The 17,216-nt window shown below is 37.6% G+C and overlaps 1 long non-coding RNA gene across 1 annotated transcript; it reads left to right on the top strand.

Annotated features, from left to right (window-relative positions):
- Positions 1 to 2,439: 2,439 nt before the first annotated feature.
- Positions 2,440 to 8,452, top strand: LOC142166349 (uncharacterized). The gene is made up of 2 exons (XR_012696704.1): positions 2,440 to 3,127; positions 8,215 to 8,452. It is a non-coding gene; the product is annotated as an uncharacterized LOC142166349 (long non-coding RNA).
- Positions 8,453 to 17,216: the final 8,764 nt, after the last annotated feature.

The raw sequence follows: 17,216 nt of genomic DNA, 5'->3' as shown, positions 1-17,216 counted from the left end.
AGATAGAAGCCCTAGTCTGATGAACTTTCTCCTAGGATAGAAATCTCAGTCTGATGAATATTTCTCCTAAAATAACAAAAGAGGACCTAGTCTGATGAACTATCTCCTAGGATCAAAATCTTAGTCTGATGAATTTTTCTCCTAAGATAGAAAACATAGTCTGATGAATTTTCTCCTAGGATAAACGTCTTAGTCGGATGAATCTTTCTCCTAAGATACCAAAAACAAAAAAAAAGAGAAAAAGGACCTAGTCTGATGAATTTTCTCCTAGGATTAACGTCTTAGTCTGATGAATCTTTCTCCTAAGATAGAAAACCTAGTCTGATGAATTTTTCTCCTAAGATAGAGGACCTAGTCTGATGAATTTTCTCCTAGGATCAAAATCTTAGTCAGATGAATCTTTCTCCTAAGATAATAAATTAGAATACCCAGTCTGATGACTTTTCTCCTAGGATCAAAATCTTAGTCTAATGAATTTTTCTCCTAAGATAGAAAACCTAGTCAGATGAACTTTTTCCTAGGATAGATGTCTTAGTCTGATGAATTTTTCTCCTAAGATAGAAAACTGAGTCTGATGAATTTTCTCCAAGGATCAAAATCTTAGTCTGATGAATCTTTCTCCTAAGATAACAAAAAGAGAACCTAGTCTGATGAACTTTCTCCTAGAATCAATATCTTAGTCTGATGAATTTTTCTCCTAAGATAGAAGACCTAGTCTGATGAACTTTCTCCTAGGATAGAAATCTTAGTCGGATGAATCTTTCTCCTAAGATACTAAAAAACAAAAACAAAAAAGAGAAAAGGACCTAGTCTGATGAATTTTCTCCTAGGATATTTTGGAAAAAAAAAAAGGAAGTCTGGATTTGAAAAAAAAAGGGTCAATTTTTAGTTTTCTTAAGTTATCAATATTTAGTTTTCTTGAAATCAGGGGTCCCACCTGGAGAATAGGGTCAGTCTTTACTTTAGTCAAGCTTAGTTCATAGTTTTCCTAGTCTATTCTTTAGTTTAATCTCATCATTGCATCAATAGTACAAGTGGTTTACAATTTTGCTAACAACCCACAAATCTTCCTAGTGCAAACTGGGGCAGAAAAAATTTCTTTTTGTATTATCTGTTTTGTTATAATCAGGCGCTCACTTGGAGAACAAGGGAAAACAGTTCAAGTTTCGAGGAAAAGCAGTTGTAAGTTTCAAAGGAAGACAGTTCAAGTTTCAGCAATCAGGCGCCCACCTGGAGAACAAGGGAAAACAATTTGAGTTTCAAGGGAAAGCACTTCAAGTCTCAAAGGAAAACAGTTCAAGTTAGAAGTGGCAGAAGCTCGCGGCAAGAAGGCGAGTCAACAGATGAGATGATCAATGGAAGTAATCTCAGTCTAGAATTAAAAAAAAAACAAAAAAAAATAAGAAAAGAAAAAGGAAAAAAGGGAGTGAAGCCAAATTGCAGAAGCTGAAACAAGAGGCAGATTTCTCAAGACATGACTGAGGTCACAAGCACTGCATATCCGGTCTTGATCCAAAAGCTAAAGAAGAACGAGCTAGCACCTGCAGCTAACAAGCGCCGAGGTTCAAAGCTAAAGTCTGCATGAAGAACCATTCAAGACTCAAGATCAAGCTTCAGAAGACTTATAGATATGAATCTTGTAACTCGTAGTTGACAGGCTTAGCTAGTCTTTTTCATGTTTTGATTTTTGATGTAATAACGGAACCGTGGACCAGAACCTTAGCGGAACGGCACCTCGACTGGCTCTCCACCTCGGCATACTCCATCATCTCACTAACCTCTGAACTATACGTGACCTGATTTCTTTATAGCCAAGGATATGTAGGCAGTTCAGATACCAGGGCTCGGTCACATTCCCCTTTTATCTTATCTTTAGTCTCTCCAAATAAGGGTCTGGTCAAAAAACCTGCCTAGACGTTCTTTGTCTGAAAACTCTTCGTGTTTCCAGTCAAAGAGGGGCAGCTGTAGACATGTGATTTTTGACCCTCCCCAAGATTTTTTATATTTTAGTATGTAAATATTTAATTTAGGCCTAATAGCGTTATTTTAATTAATTTTGACTATTTTACTTTATTTTATTACAAGAAAATAAAAATTACAAAAAATAGTTTCATTAATGTTTGGTAGTCATTTTTATCTTGAAAAATACCAAAAAAATAATTTTGTTTTAATGGTTAGTCTTTATTTTAATAATTATTTTTATTTAAGTAGGGCTAATTAATATTTTTGATAATATTTCTTTATGGATAGATTTTTAATTAATTAAGCTAATTTTAAGCATAGCTAGTCATAAAGGCCCAAGTTTCTAGCCCATTCCTTAAGCCCAATACCCAATACCTATCAAGCTAACCCTAGGGACCCTTCTAGACTTTTCTTGAGAACAAAAATAAATAAAAAGACCCTAAGGACCTAAGAGCAAAAAATAACCTAAAACCTAGACCTATACAATATACCTAACGCCTAAAATCAAAAAGGAGGACATCAGCCGCAAACAGAGATACACGAAGCATCCGCTGTTTCTGATAGGAGACCTGCACAAAAAAAAACTAAGTCTTTTCTTCATGAAGGACTGAACAGAAACCCTCGAATCCTCTAAGAACGGAGCCCTCCTATCATCTTCTGGACATAAAGAAACAACCGAAAACACACACACACAACACAAAAAGGAAAACAGCGAACCTAACATACAGAGAGGAGAGCAGCTACTCCTTCTGGTTGAAAAGGGAGCAATCGTATACCCCGTGAAAAAAAAAAGCTCTCAACTCTCAGCTCTCCACTGATTCTAAGATAACATCAGCCGCCAACTCCCAAAAATCTCTCTCATTTTCCTCTTAACAGTGAAAGATGATAGTAGCCGATCCCCCTTTAGTTTTGTCGCTCGAGTTGTTGCCTCATCGAAATTGATCATCGACGAATGGAGACACCACTAGCTTTTGAGTTTTGTGATTAGTTAATGAGTTTTGCGATTCAAAGCTTTTGAGCCATAAAACTAGTCGTTTGAGGTTTTGTTCGTCGCTCCGATTTGGTTCGTGGCTTTGCTCGATTTTTATGGTTGTCCTTAGCCGAATTGCGGAGCTGAGGTTTGTATCCGTCGATTCAACATTAAGAATGAGTTTCGACTAAACAGGTCCATTTTCCATTCTTCTCTTCTTTATTTGATTTATTCGGAACAATCCATTAATTTAGTCAAGTTGGAATGTCTTGTTAACATATGTTTTAGCTTTTCTGATTTGAGATAGTAATGTATCGCTCTTGATAGACTCTTCATCGCATTCTCAATCTTGAAATGTGGATTGATGAATGTGTGATGAGGGGTTAGTGAAGAATTTTTAAATAAGGCAGTTACCTATGTTTGCAAGTTGGTTTTTTTAAGAAGATTGTATATAGGTGAATAATAAATCAATCTTTAGCTTGACTTGGTATTAGTTGATTAGCTTTTGTTGTGGTGGAAACTTAAGAGCAGCTTCGGTTCAATGGTGGATAGGCTACAATAGTTATAGTCTTTTGGTGGTTTAGGTTGTATGAGATGAGCAATGACAGGTTGATCTACATTTCCTGGTAGATTCAAAGTTGAGTTGATTAGAATAATAGCATTTGCTTTCTATCTTTTGTTTAAACATGATTTTTTTTGCGTGGGAAGACTCTTGGTTTGAAGGTTTCCATTGAGAAATATCACTTATTAACCTTTCATGAAGTATTTTAGAAATTGTGTGTAATAGTGCTTTTCATAATGTTTCATGTTTGCTAAAGTCGGTTGGAATTTGATGCGCGATTAATAAATCATCGTGGCCATGGGTACGGTTCCCGTGGTATGGTCACGATACGTGAATCTCAATACGGGTGTGCATTTCATGTGACCCGATTCTAATTCCCAACAAGGTTAAATAGAACGTGTCGTGAATCACGAGTGCATTTCATGTAGCGTGGCTTGCGATATATTTTAAATAACCTTGAATTAATTCTTTAAATAAATAAAAGCAGCTAAAAGGTTAAAAAGGCACAATAGGTTTAAAACGTGCAAAAATCAGATAATTGGGCTAATATTAATAGTTGAGCGACTGTGCTAGAACCACGGAACCCGGGAATGCCTAACACCTTCTCCCGGGTTAACAAAATTCCTTACCCGAATATCTGTGTTCGCGGACTGTAAAACACAGTCAATCTTTCCTCGATTTGGGATTTAAACCAGTGACTTGGGACACCATAAATTATCTCAAGTGGCGACTCTGAATTTTAAATAAATAATTCTGTTTCGATTGTCACTTAAATTGGAAAAAACTCCCATATACTCCCTTCTCGGGGGATAGGAAAAAGGGAGGTGTGACACAGCTCATAGTTCCAGGTACTTTATCCATCCGGGCGCCGTGAAGATGTATCAAGATTTGCGGCAGCATTATTGGTGGCGGAGAATGAAGAAGGATATCATTGCATATGTGGCTCGGTGTTTGAATTGTAAGCAGGTTAAGTATGAGCATCAGAGGCCTGGTGGCTTGTTTCAGAGGATTGAGTTTCCCGAGTGGAAGTGGGAGCGGATCACTATGGATTTCGTTGTTGGACTCCTGTAGACTTGGAGGAAGTTCGACGCAGTATGGGTCATTGTTGATAGGCTGACCAAGTCAACGCACTTCATTCCTATGGTAGCCTCTTATTCTTCCGAGAAGTTAGTTGAGATCTATATTCGGGAGATTGTCCGCCTTCATGGTGTGCCCGTATCTATCATTTCGGATCAAGGTACGCTTTTTACCTCATGTTTCTAGAGAGTAGTTCAGCGAGAGTTGGGCACTCAAGTTGAGTTGATCACAACATTTCATCCTCAGACAAATGGGCGGTCTGAGCGGACTATTCAGATTCTTGAGGATATGCTCTGAGCTTGTGTTATTGACTTTGGAGGCTCGTGGGATCAGTTTTTGCCTTTAGCAGAGTTTGCCTACAACAACAACTACCAGTCGAGTATCCAGATGGCTCCTTATGAGGCTTTATATGGTAGGCAGTGCCGGTCTCCGGTTGGATGGTTTGAGCCGCGAGAGGCTCAGTTGTTGGGTACGGATCTGGTTCAGGATGCCTTGGACAAGGTCAGAATTATTCAGGATAGGCTTCGTATAGCTCAGTCCAGGAAAAAGAGTTATGCCGACCGCAAGGTTCGAGATTTGGCATTCATGGTCGGTGAGTGGGTATTGCTTCCAGTGTCGCCTATGAAGGGCGTGATGAGATTTGGGAGGAAGGGCAAGCTTAGCTCTAGGTTCATTGACCCGTTTGAGATTCTTGATCGAGTGGGAGGTGGCTTATAGACTTGCATTGCCGCCGAGCTTATCAGTCATGCATCCAGTGTTTCATGTGTCCATGCTTCGGAAATATTACGTCGATCCATCCCACGTGTTAGATTTCAGCACTATCCAGTTGGACAAGGACTTGTCTTATGAGGAGGAGTCAGTAGCTATTCTAGACCGGCATGTTCGTCAATTGAGATCGAAGATTTTTCCTTCTATTCGTGTTCAGTGAAGAGGTCAGCCCGCTGAGGCATCGACCTGGGAGTCCGAGTCCGATATGTGGAGCCATTATCCCCATCTTTTTCCCGACTCAGGTACTTCCTTCTTATGTCCGCTCGAGGATGAACGGTTGTTTTAGAGGTAGAGAATGTGATGACCCAAAAGGTCATCACTTGTGTTGCAAGTTCATTCAGTGTTCCGAGGCCTAAAAACCTCCCTTTTTACCCCACCTTGATTTACGTGCGTGGTCCGGACCTATATTCGGAAAGCCTTCTATGTGAAAATATGAGAAATAGAAATTTTAGAGTTAAAACTTTGATTATGGTTGACCTTGGTCAACATTTTTAGCAAACGGACCCAGATCCGTGTTCCGACAATCCCGGGAGGTCCGGAATAAAATATGGGACTTGGGCGTATGCTAGGAAATGAATTCCGAGGTCCCAACCCTTAGAAATCAATTTTTGAAAGAAATTGTTTTACTGAATTATCTAAGGAATAAAGAAAAGAATTCATATTTGAAACCATTGTTATCGGGCTCGTATTTAGGTTCTAGAGCCCGGTACAATTGTTATAGTATTTGAAAGATAACTGTGAAATTTGGTGAAAAACGGAGTTTATTTGACGTGAGTTGGACTTCTGGTTGAAGAGTTATGAACTTTAAGAGTTCTTGAGGAAAATGTTGAGTTTTGAGGTTTAATTCATGATTTTACATGTTATTTTGATGATGTGATCACATTAATAGGTCCATATGATTTTTTGAGTTAGTATGCACACTTGGTTTGGAGTTCTAAGGGCTCGGGTGAGTTTCGGATAGGTTCCGGGATGTCTTAGGCTTAAAAACATAGGTGTTGCAGGTTCAGAGAGGTGGAAGGCCTCTGAACTGACCAGTGCGGTCCGCACAAAAAGGAATGCTACCGCGAAGGGGCTTGTGCGGACCGCGGTGTGGGCCTGTGCGGCCGCACTAGATTCTGTGCGGTCCGCAGTGAAGAACGTTTCACTGGTCCGACTTCGGAAGCCCATATCTTTTGATCTACAAGGAATTTTGAGATGATTCGAAAAATGAAAGTTCTAGCCCTTCGTGTCTAGTTTCCAGAAGGTTGAAGAAATCACAATTTGGACATCTGTAGAGAAAGTTATGGCCAAAATACTAGAGCATTTCCCTGTAGTCAACCTGGTGAGCTGTGCGGCCGTACTCCATTTTGTGCGGTCCGCACAGGGGGTCTGAGAGGGGTATATTTAGACGGGATTTTCAGTTATTTTTTATTTTTTAAAACCCCAAAAACATAAGAGGTGATTTTTCAAACAACCTTTCTTCTCCAAAACGTTGGTAAGTGATTTCTAACTCATTTTCTTCACTCCTTAACATCTTTTAACATGATTTCAACTCAAAATCAATGATTTTCATAGGGGAAATTAGGTGTTTTGGGTAGAACCTCTGTTTTTCAAAAATTGGGGATTTGGACCTTGATTTGAGGTCTGATTTCAAAACAAATTATATATTTGACTTCGTGGGGGGAATGGGTAATCAGGTTTTGGTTCGAATCTCGGGTTTTGACCATGTGGGATCGGGGGCGATTTTTGAATTTTTGGGTAAAACTTTAGAAAACTCATTTTCATGCATTCAAATTGGTTCATTTAGTATTTATTGATGTAATTAAGTAACTTGTGACTAGATACGCGCGAATTGGTGGTGGAATCAAGGGGAAAAGCTATAATTGAATCGTGAATTGCGTTCGTGGCATCGAGGTAAGTGTTTGGTCTAACCTTAGCTTAAGGGATTAGGAGTCGAGTCCTATTTGCTATGTGGTAATTGTTGAGTACGACGTATAGACATGGTGATGAGTATCTATACGTTGGTATCTAGCATACATGTGAGTCTTATATTGTGATTATCATGACTTCGTTGTATCTATCATGCCTTGGTAATGGTTTCTACTTGTTGTATAAAGTTTGTGGAAGTAATTATGACCTATGAACATTGAGGAGCGTTGGCTCAAGTTGTATAACGAATTGTGAAAGTATAAGTGATCATTATGTTGTCGCCCTTGCCGGGCTTTTGTTGATTTATTCATTATCTCCCTTGCCGGGATGTTGAGGTTATTGATGATGTTCCCTTGCCGGGATTTATTTATTGAATTGTTATTCCCTTGTCGGGATCTTTATTGCAATTTCATTTATTCCCTTGCCCCATTGCTGTAATTGTTGTTTGGGTGAGGAAAAGTGTTAAAGCACGAAGGGTGATGTCGTACATTGTTTGTTATTGTGAGGAAAGAGTGTAAAGCACGAAGGGTGATGTCGTGCCGCACGATGTACCATTTCGTGCCAATTTTATTGACTACATGGTGAGGAAAGAGAGTAAAAACACGAAGGGTGATGTCGTGCACATTTTTATTATATAACTGCTTTGGTGAGGACGAGAGTAAAAGCACAAAGGGTGATGCCATGCATTTGTTGATTTCTGATTCTTTGTTGATATCCGAGTTATATTGATTCTTTCCTTACTTGATGTCTTTCTATTCAAAACTGTTATGTCCCCCACAGCATGTTCCCCCTCCCATATTGACTGGTTATTTTTGCATTTCTTGTCTACTATATATATATATTTGAACTGCACAGGTTTGTTTGGTAGTTTGGTCCTAGCCTCGTCACTACTTCGCCGAGGTTAGGCTAGACACTTAGCAGCACATGGGGTTGGTTGTGCTGATACTACACTCTGCACTGTGTGCAGATCCCGGAGTAGCTTTCGGACCGTAGTGTGGAGGCTACCTCCAGTTCACGTGGAGATCCAAGGTAGACCTGTAGGCGTCCGCAGGCCCTGGCGTCTCCCTCTATCCCTATTTCCTGTTTCATTTTCCTTTTATTCAGAAACAGTGTATTATTATTTCTTCAGACTTTGTATGTAGTAAATCTTAGACTGTCTGTGACATTGTGAAACCAGGTTTTGGGTGGTTGAGATGTAGATTTCAGATATTTAATTGTTATCTTTCGCTTAATTATTTAAATTTCCGCTGCTTTTCTGTTATCGCCTTACATTTGTTAAAAAGGAGTAGTTGATTAATGAAGTAAGAAGTTAAGGGTTTGTCTTGCCTAGCTCACACTAGTAGGCGCCATCACGACTCCCGAGGGTGGAAAATTCGGGTCGTGACAGTTATTGAGTTCCCCGAAGGAAATAACTACCCGTGTATCTTTTCTTAAAGGATGCAATGACTATGTGGTTGCCGCATTGATACAAAATATTCAGATGTTAATGGTATTTCTCCTTGAAGGAGATATTTGTCACGAAGTTAGTAGTAGAATTTAAAATTCTTGATTTTCGTCATTTATAAATTTAGAATTGGCTTTGTATTGTCTATTTGATTATGATTTTCTCTTATGACACCAGAAGTGTTTGAGCAATATTTGGTAGTACAAAATTTATCAAAAGTTCCCGAAGAGCTATCTGTTTGTCTAGAAGACATATGACACAAGTAGTGTCCAATAAATATTAGATTGTGGATAATGAATGAAAGCTCTTGAGAGCTTATATATAAATATGTCATTCATATTATATGATTATGGTCAAAACACATGTTGTAGTAAACTTGAATTTTACTAATACAAATAACAATCATACTGAGACTACAAATGATTGAAAGATTGAAAATCTTCATGTTTCCACAATCATAGGGGGTAAATATGTATGTGTCACAACCCAAACTCGGACCCGGTCGTGATGGCGCCTCTCGTGAAGATAAGGCCAGCCGACACTTCCCATTTTCCAATTTTTAACAGTTAAGCATTTAAGAACAGGATAAAATAAATTCAAAACAATGGATAATAACATAAATACGCGGAAGAACACCCATACACAGCCCTAACCGGAGTGCCATTAGTCATGAGCATCTATAAGTCATAATACAAATCCACTAAGTCAATAAAATAGTATAACTATGTGAAAAGAGATATAAGTGATAAAGGAGTAGAGACACGGGTCTGCGGACGCCAACAGCTACCTCGTGAACTCCGAATGTCTGCCTGAAGCTGGAGGGATCAGCACTCGGGAGTGAACCAGCTACGCCTGAATCTGCACACAGGGTGCAGGGAGTAAAGTAAGTACTCCAACTCAGTGAGTAACAAATGTAAATAAAGACTGAAAGCAAGAAATCATGTAAGGCACAAAGCATTCTATAATGAAGCAGTAAAATCATTTAAAAACAGTAAACCAGTGAAAGATAGGTAGAATTGTTTAATTTAAATGCAGTTTCATGAAAAGCCTTTCTAAATGTTTTAGCAAGTAATTGACAGTCAATTATGAGAAGTAAACACATAAAGGCTCGCCCCTCGGGCACAGTATCAACAAATCCGCCCCTCGGGCAACATCTCAGAACAGTACCAGCCCCTCGGGCAATCACATAGAACAATACCAGCCCCTCGGGCTCAATCTCACATCACAATGGGTACTCGCGCTCATTGGGGGTGTGCAGACTCCTGGAGGGGCCCCTTACGGCCCAAGCGCAATAACAAGCCATATCATGGCATCAAAACTAGGCCCTCGACCTCATATCAATCAAGCCACCTCGTGGCATACATATCTCAGGCCCTCGGCCTTACTTAGTCAAAAATCCTCACAAGCCACTCGGGCAATAGTAAAACACTGTTTCTCAGCCCAAACATCATTTAAAATATCATTTAAGTATTAAAACTGAGTAAACATGGCTGAGTATGAAAACAGTGGAAAATAACGTGACTGAGTGCAAGTATATAGTCAAAACAGTGAGGAAATATCAATAAAAATCCCCAAAGGGTTCAAATAGTTGGCACGAAGCCCAAAGATGACATTCAGCCCAAATAATGATGATAGCAAATAGTTTTTAGTCAAATACGCGGTAAAATCATCAATCGGGACGGACCAAGTCACAATCCCCAACAGTGCACGACCTTACGCTCGTCATCAAGCGTGTGCCTCACCTCAATATAGCACTAAGATGTGCAATCCAGGGTTTCAAACCCTCAGAACATCATTTACAATCATTACTCACCTTGAACAGGCTAAATCTCTAGCTCCCGACGCCTTTTCCCCTCGAATCGGCCTCCACGCACGTCGAATCTATCCAAAATCAGAACGAGGACGTCAAAATATGCTAAGGGAATGAGGCCCAAGCGAAAATAATCAATATATGACACAAATCCCGAAATTATCAAAACCCGACCCCCGGGCCCACGTCTTGGAATTTAATATTTTTTACATCAATAGATTCCTTATCTCCCATGAGTTCATACATATCAAAAGTTCTCAAATCTGACCCTAAATGGTCCTTCAAATCCACAATTAAAAGCCTAAGTTTCCAAGCCCTAGTTTCCCCCAATTTTAACCTTTGATTTCCAAAATTTCTAGCTTTAATCCATAAAATAATAGCATAGGAATGAGTTTTAAGTCTAAATCCATTACCTCAATGAAATCCCTCTTTCAAATCGCCCAAAAAGCTCCAAGGCCGAAGTCAAAAATGGTGAAATAGCTCAATTTTGCGAAATGAAATAACTTATATGTTCTGCCCAGACCTTTTCGCATCTGTGGCACAATACCTGCTTCTGCGGTACCGCATTTGCGGTTAAATCCTCTACTTCTGCAGAAATTACTTATCCAGCTTAAATCGCATCTGTGACGACACTTCTGCATCTGCGACATCGCAGATGCGGTCACCTTACCGCTTTGGTGGTCACTGCTCACCTGACCCTTTTTTGCTTCTACGATAGATCTCCCGCACGTGCAGCACCGCACCTGCGGTCCCCAATCCGCAGGTGCGAAAATACAAGAAGCAGCAAATTCAGCAGCTGCAACAAAAATTCAACTTCTCCGTCAACCATCCGAAATCATCCCGAGGCCCCGGGGACCTCAACCAAAAGCACAAACATATCCCAATACCTTATTCAAACTTGTTCCAATCACCAAAACACCTCAAACAACATTAAATCACCCAAAACACATCGGATTCAAGCCAAACTTTCTAAAATCTTCCAAATTATGCTTTCGATCAAAAACCCAACCAAACAATGTCTGAATAACCTAAAATTTTGCAAACACATCCCAACTCACTCAACGGAACTACTGCAACTCTCGAAATTCCATTCCGACCCCTATATCAAATCTCGCCTACCAACTAGAATTATCCAAAATATCAACTTCGCCAATTCAAGCCTAAATCTACCACGAACCTCCAAAATTCATTCTGATCACGCTTCTAAGTCACAAATCACCTCCCGAAGCTAACCGAACCATCGGAACTCATATCTGAGCCCTCTAATACATAAGTCAACATCCAATTGACTTTTCCAACTTAAGCCTCCTTAAAAGAGACTAAGTGTCTCAAACCTTACCAAATTCATTCCGGATTCGATCTGACCAACCCAATATCACATAACACGGATAAAAAAAGTATAAAGAAGCATAAATGGGGAAAACGGAGTGGTAACTCATGAGACGACTAGCCGGGTCGTCACAGTATGTGAGAAGTTACCCGCCTTATTTTTCAATTTGTACTACATCATGTATCACAATAAACGAGAAGTTTACTAATGCAAAAGCAGCAATAGTAAATGAGAAATTTATTTATACAAAAATAGCCACAGTAAACCAGAAGTTTACTAATGCAAAAGTTTGCGCCATAGTAAACCAGAAGTTTACTAAGAGATAGCGCATGCTATGATAAACTTGAAGTTTTCATTTGCCATTTTTAAATGAGCTATTTGAGAATTTAGATAAGCATATACTGAAGAACTGGAAGATTCTTCAAGAATTCTCCTGTGTTGCTTCTTCTCATAATAAATTGATTATACTAGCTAAAGTTGGGACTAAGACCCCTGATTCTAAAATATATAAAAGGTGAATATGGACCCATTCACCTATTATGTGAACCACTTATAGATGCATATATAAGATGGTTACATGTGTGTTCATTGTCAACCTGCAGTTTGGCATTTAAAATTGCTTTTCTCAACTAAGAGCAAAACTTTCATATTATGAAATCAAGACAATTCATCTTGATAATGCTGGTTTATATCCAACCTGGTTTAGCATTGAATACCTCTTATTAATGGCTAATCCATTGCTTATGAGAGCAAAGCTTCATGTGTAGGTCTAAGATTTTCTAAATTGCATATAGTAGCATCAGACCAACAATATATGATAAGTCCTCCCCTCACAATTAGTTTAGGATCAGAAACCAAATATTTTTACTATCTTTTGATGTGTGGCATATGATTAATTTCTCTACCACAATGCACAAAGATATGTTTCCCAAAGAAGATTGGGGATATATGTTAGTTTTTCTAACATTTGGGGGATGGAATAAACAGTTGAAAAATATGCTACATGAATCGAATTATCATTAATATGATCCTCACTTAGAAGATAATTCAAGCAAAATGCCAGAAGCATTTGCTGATCCAAAATTAAATATCATATTTCAGCTGTAAATGCTCCTATTAAAATTTAAAGTCCTTGAAGGATAGATTTTACTGTACGCATAAAGCGTGGTTGACCAATCAGTTCCAAAGTTAACAATCCTTGAAAATGATAAGGAGCTAATGATCAAAATGACCATAATGAGGAGGAAATGAGCTCTAGAAGAACCCACGACATAACATTTCATGAAACTCCAAAAGAAGTTCAGGTACCTGAAAATAAAGAAAGTGATGAAATCTCAACAAGTTATGTCGCTTGCGAACCAATACAAAATGATCGTCAACGATATATTTGATACAATATAGTGCACAATACTATGAAATATTGTGAGGATCGGACAAGTAGTCTAGACACCTGAAGATGTCATGCCATTTAAATGCAAGTCATAACTTATATGACTCATTTGATCAAAGCTCTATAAAGATCCCTGAATGATTTAAAATGCCTGAAGCATATTCAAAATCTCAAGAAATATACTCAATCAGATTACAAAGATCTTTGTACGGTTTAAAGCAATCTAGGCGCATATGGTATAATTGCCTCAGTGAATATTTGCTAAAAGAGGGCTACATAAATGATGTTAATTGTCCATGTATTTTTATAAAGAAAATGGCTTCAGAATTTATTATACTTGTTGTTTATGTTGATGACATAAATCTTGTTGAAACTCCAGAAAGCTCCAAAAGGAAATTGAATATCATAAGAAAGAATTTGAGATGAAAGATCTTGGGAAGACAAAACTTTGTCTTGGTCTGCAAATTGAACATTTAGCAGACGGGATCTTTATTCATCAATCTGCCCATACAGCAAGGGTCTTAAAACACTTTTACATGGACAAAACGCACCCATTGAGTACACCAATGATTGTTCGATCACTTGAAGTGGATAAGGATTTGTTCCATCCTCCAGAAGAGGATGAGGAACTTCTTGGTCCCGAAATACCCTATCTCAGTGCAATTGGTGCACTAATGTATCTTGCTAATGCAACAAGGCCTAACATAGCATCTTCTATTAATTTACTAGCAAGATATAGTTCTTCTCCTACACATATTAAGGATCTGTTCTTACCTCCAAAAGAGAGTGATGAACTCCTTGGTCCAGATATACCCAAGTCTCTGCACTGTACTCTTTTTCCCTTGCTCGGATTTTTTCCCACTGGGTTTTTCCTGGTAAGGTTTTTTAATGAGGCAGCTTGCAATGTATATTATTAGTGTACTCTTTTTCCTTGACTAGGATTTTTTCCCACATGGTTTTTCCTAGTAAGGTTTTAATGAGGCACATAATAATGAACATCCAAAGGGGAGTGTAATGAAAATATTATTGTGGATGTCCATTTATTACTCCACTGTAGATAGTCTTCCTGAAGAAGATTATCCATTTAGTACTCCATTGAAGTTTTCTACAAGCAGCTGATGCAGACAAGTTGCAAGAAACTCAATAAAATGACTTGTAGCAGTTTCTTGGTTTGATGAGATTGATTTAAATCGATCTGAAATAGTGGTGGATAATATTCTCTACAAACTCAACTTTTTTAGAAGATGGTATACAAGATTGGAATGCGGAGACTCAAATATTTGAAACAAGGTTTTCATCAGGGGGAGTTAAATATGCGATGCACTCTTTTTTCCTTACTAATGTTTTTTTCCCACGGGGTTTTCCTTATAAGCTTTTTAATGAGGCACCTAGCAATGCGTATTACTAAATATGTGTACTCTTTTTCCTTTACTCGGATTTTTTTCCACGGGGTTTTTCCTAGTAAGGTTTTAATGAGGCACATTATCTTTTAATGAACATCCAAGGGGGAGTGTTATAAATATATATTATATTATGGATGTTCATTTAGTACTCCGTTGTAAATAAGCTTCCTGAAGAAGCTTATCCATATGACATTCCGCCGTAAATATGTTTATCTATTTAGTACGCTATTGGAAATAAGCCTCTTAAACAAGCTTATCACTTCGGTACCCGGTTATGGATAAACATTATTCCTGGTAGAAGATTATCCATACCAGGTATAATAAGCTTATTCTTTCGATACTCCATTATAGATAAACATTACCTCTGGTAGAAGATTATCCATACCGGGTACAATGAGCTTATCCTTTCAGTACTCCGTTATAGATAAACATTACTCTCAGTAGAAGATTAACCATATATGGTATAGTAGCAGCTTATACAGCAGCTTGTAGTAGCAGCTTACACAGCAACTTACAATAGCAGCTTCCTTTCTTCTATAAATAGAAGAAATTTCAGTTCATTATGTACATCAGTTTGAATTCGAATAATATATTAGTTTCTCTCTATACTTGTCTTTACTTTACAATTTTTATTTTATAACAATCTAGATTTGTATGATACTTTTATAAAAAGAATCATAACGTTCTATGAAGGATACAAATTGTGCAATTTTGATAGCTTTCGAAAATTAAAGCTTCTTTAACTATTCAAAAAATTATATTTTAATATAAAATGTTAGACCTATTATAAATATATATTATATTATGAATGTTCATTTAGTACTCTATTGTAAATAAGCTTCCTGAAGAAGCTTATTCATATGGGACTCTGCCGTAAATATGGTTATCTATTTAGTACTCTATTGGAAATAAGCCTCCTGAAGAAGCTTATCATTTCGATAATCCATTATGGATAAATATTACCCCCGGTAGAAGATTATCTATATTTGGTACAGTAGCAGCTTACAAGAAACTTAAAAGAAGCTTACACAACAGCTTGCAGTAGCAACTCACAAGCAGCTTACACAACAGCTTGCAGTAGCAGCTTACAAGCAACTTACAAGCAGCTTACACAACAGCTTGCAGTAGCAACTTACACAACAGCTTCCTTTCTTCTATAAATAGAGGAGATTTCAGTTCATTATGTACGTGAATTTGAAGTTGAATAATAAATCTCTCTCTCTCTCTCTCTCTCTCTCTCTCTCTCTCTCTCTACATGTCTTTGGTTTCTTTACTTTAAAGTCTTTATTTTATAACACGTTATCAGCACGAGACTCTGCCATTTTGAGCACTTACTTCGAAATTAATTTCTATTTCAGTGTTCATCTCCGATGTATGGAGACGCTCTTACATCCGTGGTAAGATCTTGTTCATTCAGAGCATCATAAGGCAGATTATATCCTTGAGGTGGTGAGCTTTTCTTCTTGGCGGTAGAGATGTGGATATCACTTACGTCTGGAGTGGCCAAATTTGTGTGAAGTAATTTGAGCCTTTTGCTTATATTTGGTTTAATATCTTTATCATTGCTTGCTTGGTTATATGCTACGTATACAGTACCTATTTTGGTATTTATTTTTTTCATCCTAACTATCATAATAAAGGATTATAAAGTGGATAACATTGTTAGATCTACTTAAACTCATGCAGAGTTTGCAAAAAATATATAACCACCAGAAGTGGTTATATTTCTTATATCTCATTGTAACTAAATTTTGTTAACCATTAGAAGTGGTATATGCCTATAACCACCAGAAGTGATAATTTAGGCTTTCTATGGTTACAATTGAAGATAAGTTAGAGAAAACTTCTCTATAATACTTACATGCCTCGATTTGCTCCTGAAGTAGCAATATCTTAAAAGAGGTTCTAAGCCGTCACACAATTTGGTGTGATTAATGCACGCTCAAATAATTATATTCCGTTCCCTGAAGGATGAGAATTTTTGATAAATATTAATCCATTCCTGAAGTGAATCTGACAATATTAATAACGCTCGTAAATATGAACACGCTTTAATGTGAATATATTACAATTCACCTCCAAAAGAGGTAATATGATTGAGGGAATATATACTCAATATTTCGTATTTTAAATTTGGTCCTGCAGAAGTAACACAATTGAAATTTTCTCCTAAAGCAGGAAAATATTATGAAACTGTGTCTTTCTGTGCTTAAACAAAATAATAAGCTATTCAAAGTTATTTTTGAAGTACATTTTCATTCCCTGTAGTGAATGAAAAAATACCACAACTCACCTCCTAAAGAGATAGAATAACAAAGGATATAAATCTTATTTTTGTGGCATAAAGATCATTGTCGCACGTACTCGTTGTATGTAAAATATTTTGGAAAATTTTATTAAATATCATTCCAAGGCAAAAGTATTCTTGTAGAATGCTTTCTACTAAAACCACACTAATATGTTATGGTTAGTTATCGAGTTCCCCAAAATAACAACTCATTTATCTTTTCCTGAAGGATGTAATGACTATGTTGTTACCGCTTTGACATAAAGTATTCAGATGTTAATGGTGTTTCTCCCTGAAGAAGATAT

Source organism: Nicotiana tabacum, chromosome 11 (assembly GCF_000715075.1).
Source record: "Nicotiana tabacum cultivar K326 chromosome 11, ASM71507v2, whole genome shotgun sequence".
NCBI lineage: Eukaryota > Viridiplantae > Streptophyta > Magnoliopsida > Solanales > Solanaceae > Nicotiana > Nicotiana tabacum.
The sequence above is the reverse complement of the archived record's forward strand: the minus strand, read 5'-3'. Positions and strand labels throughout refer to the sequence as shown.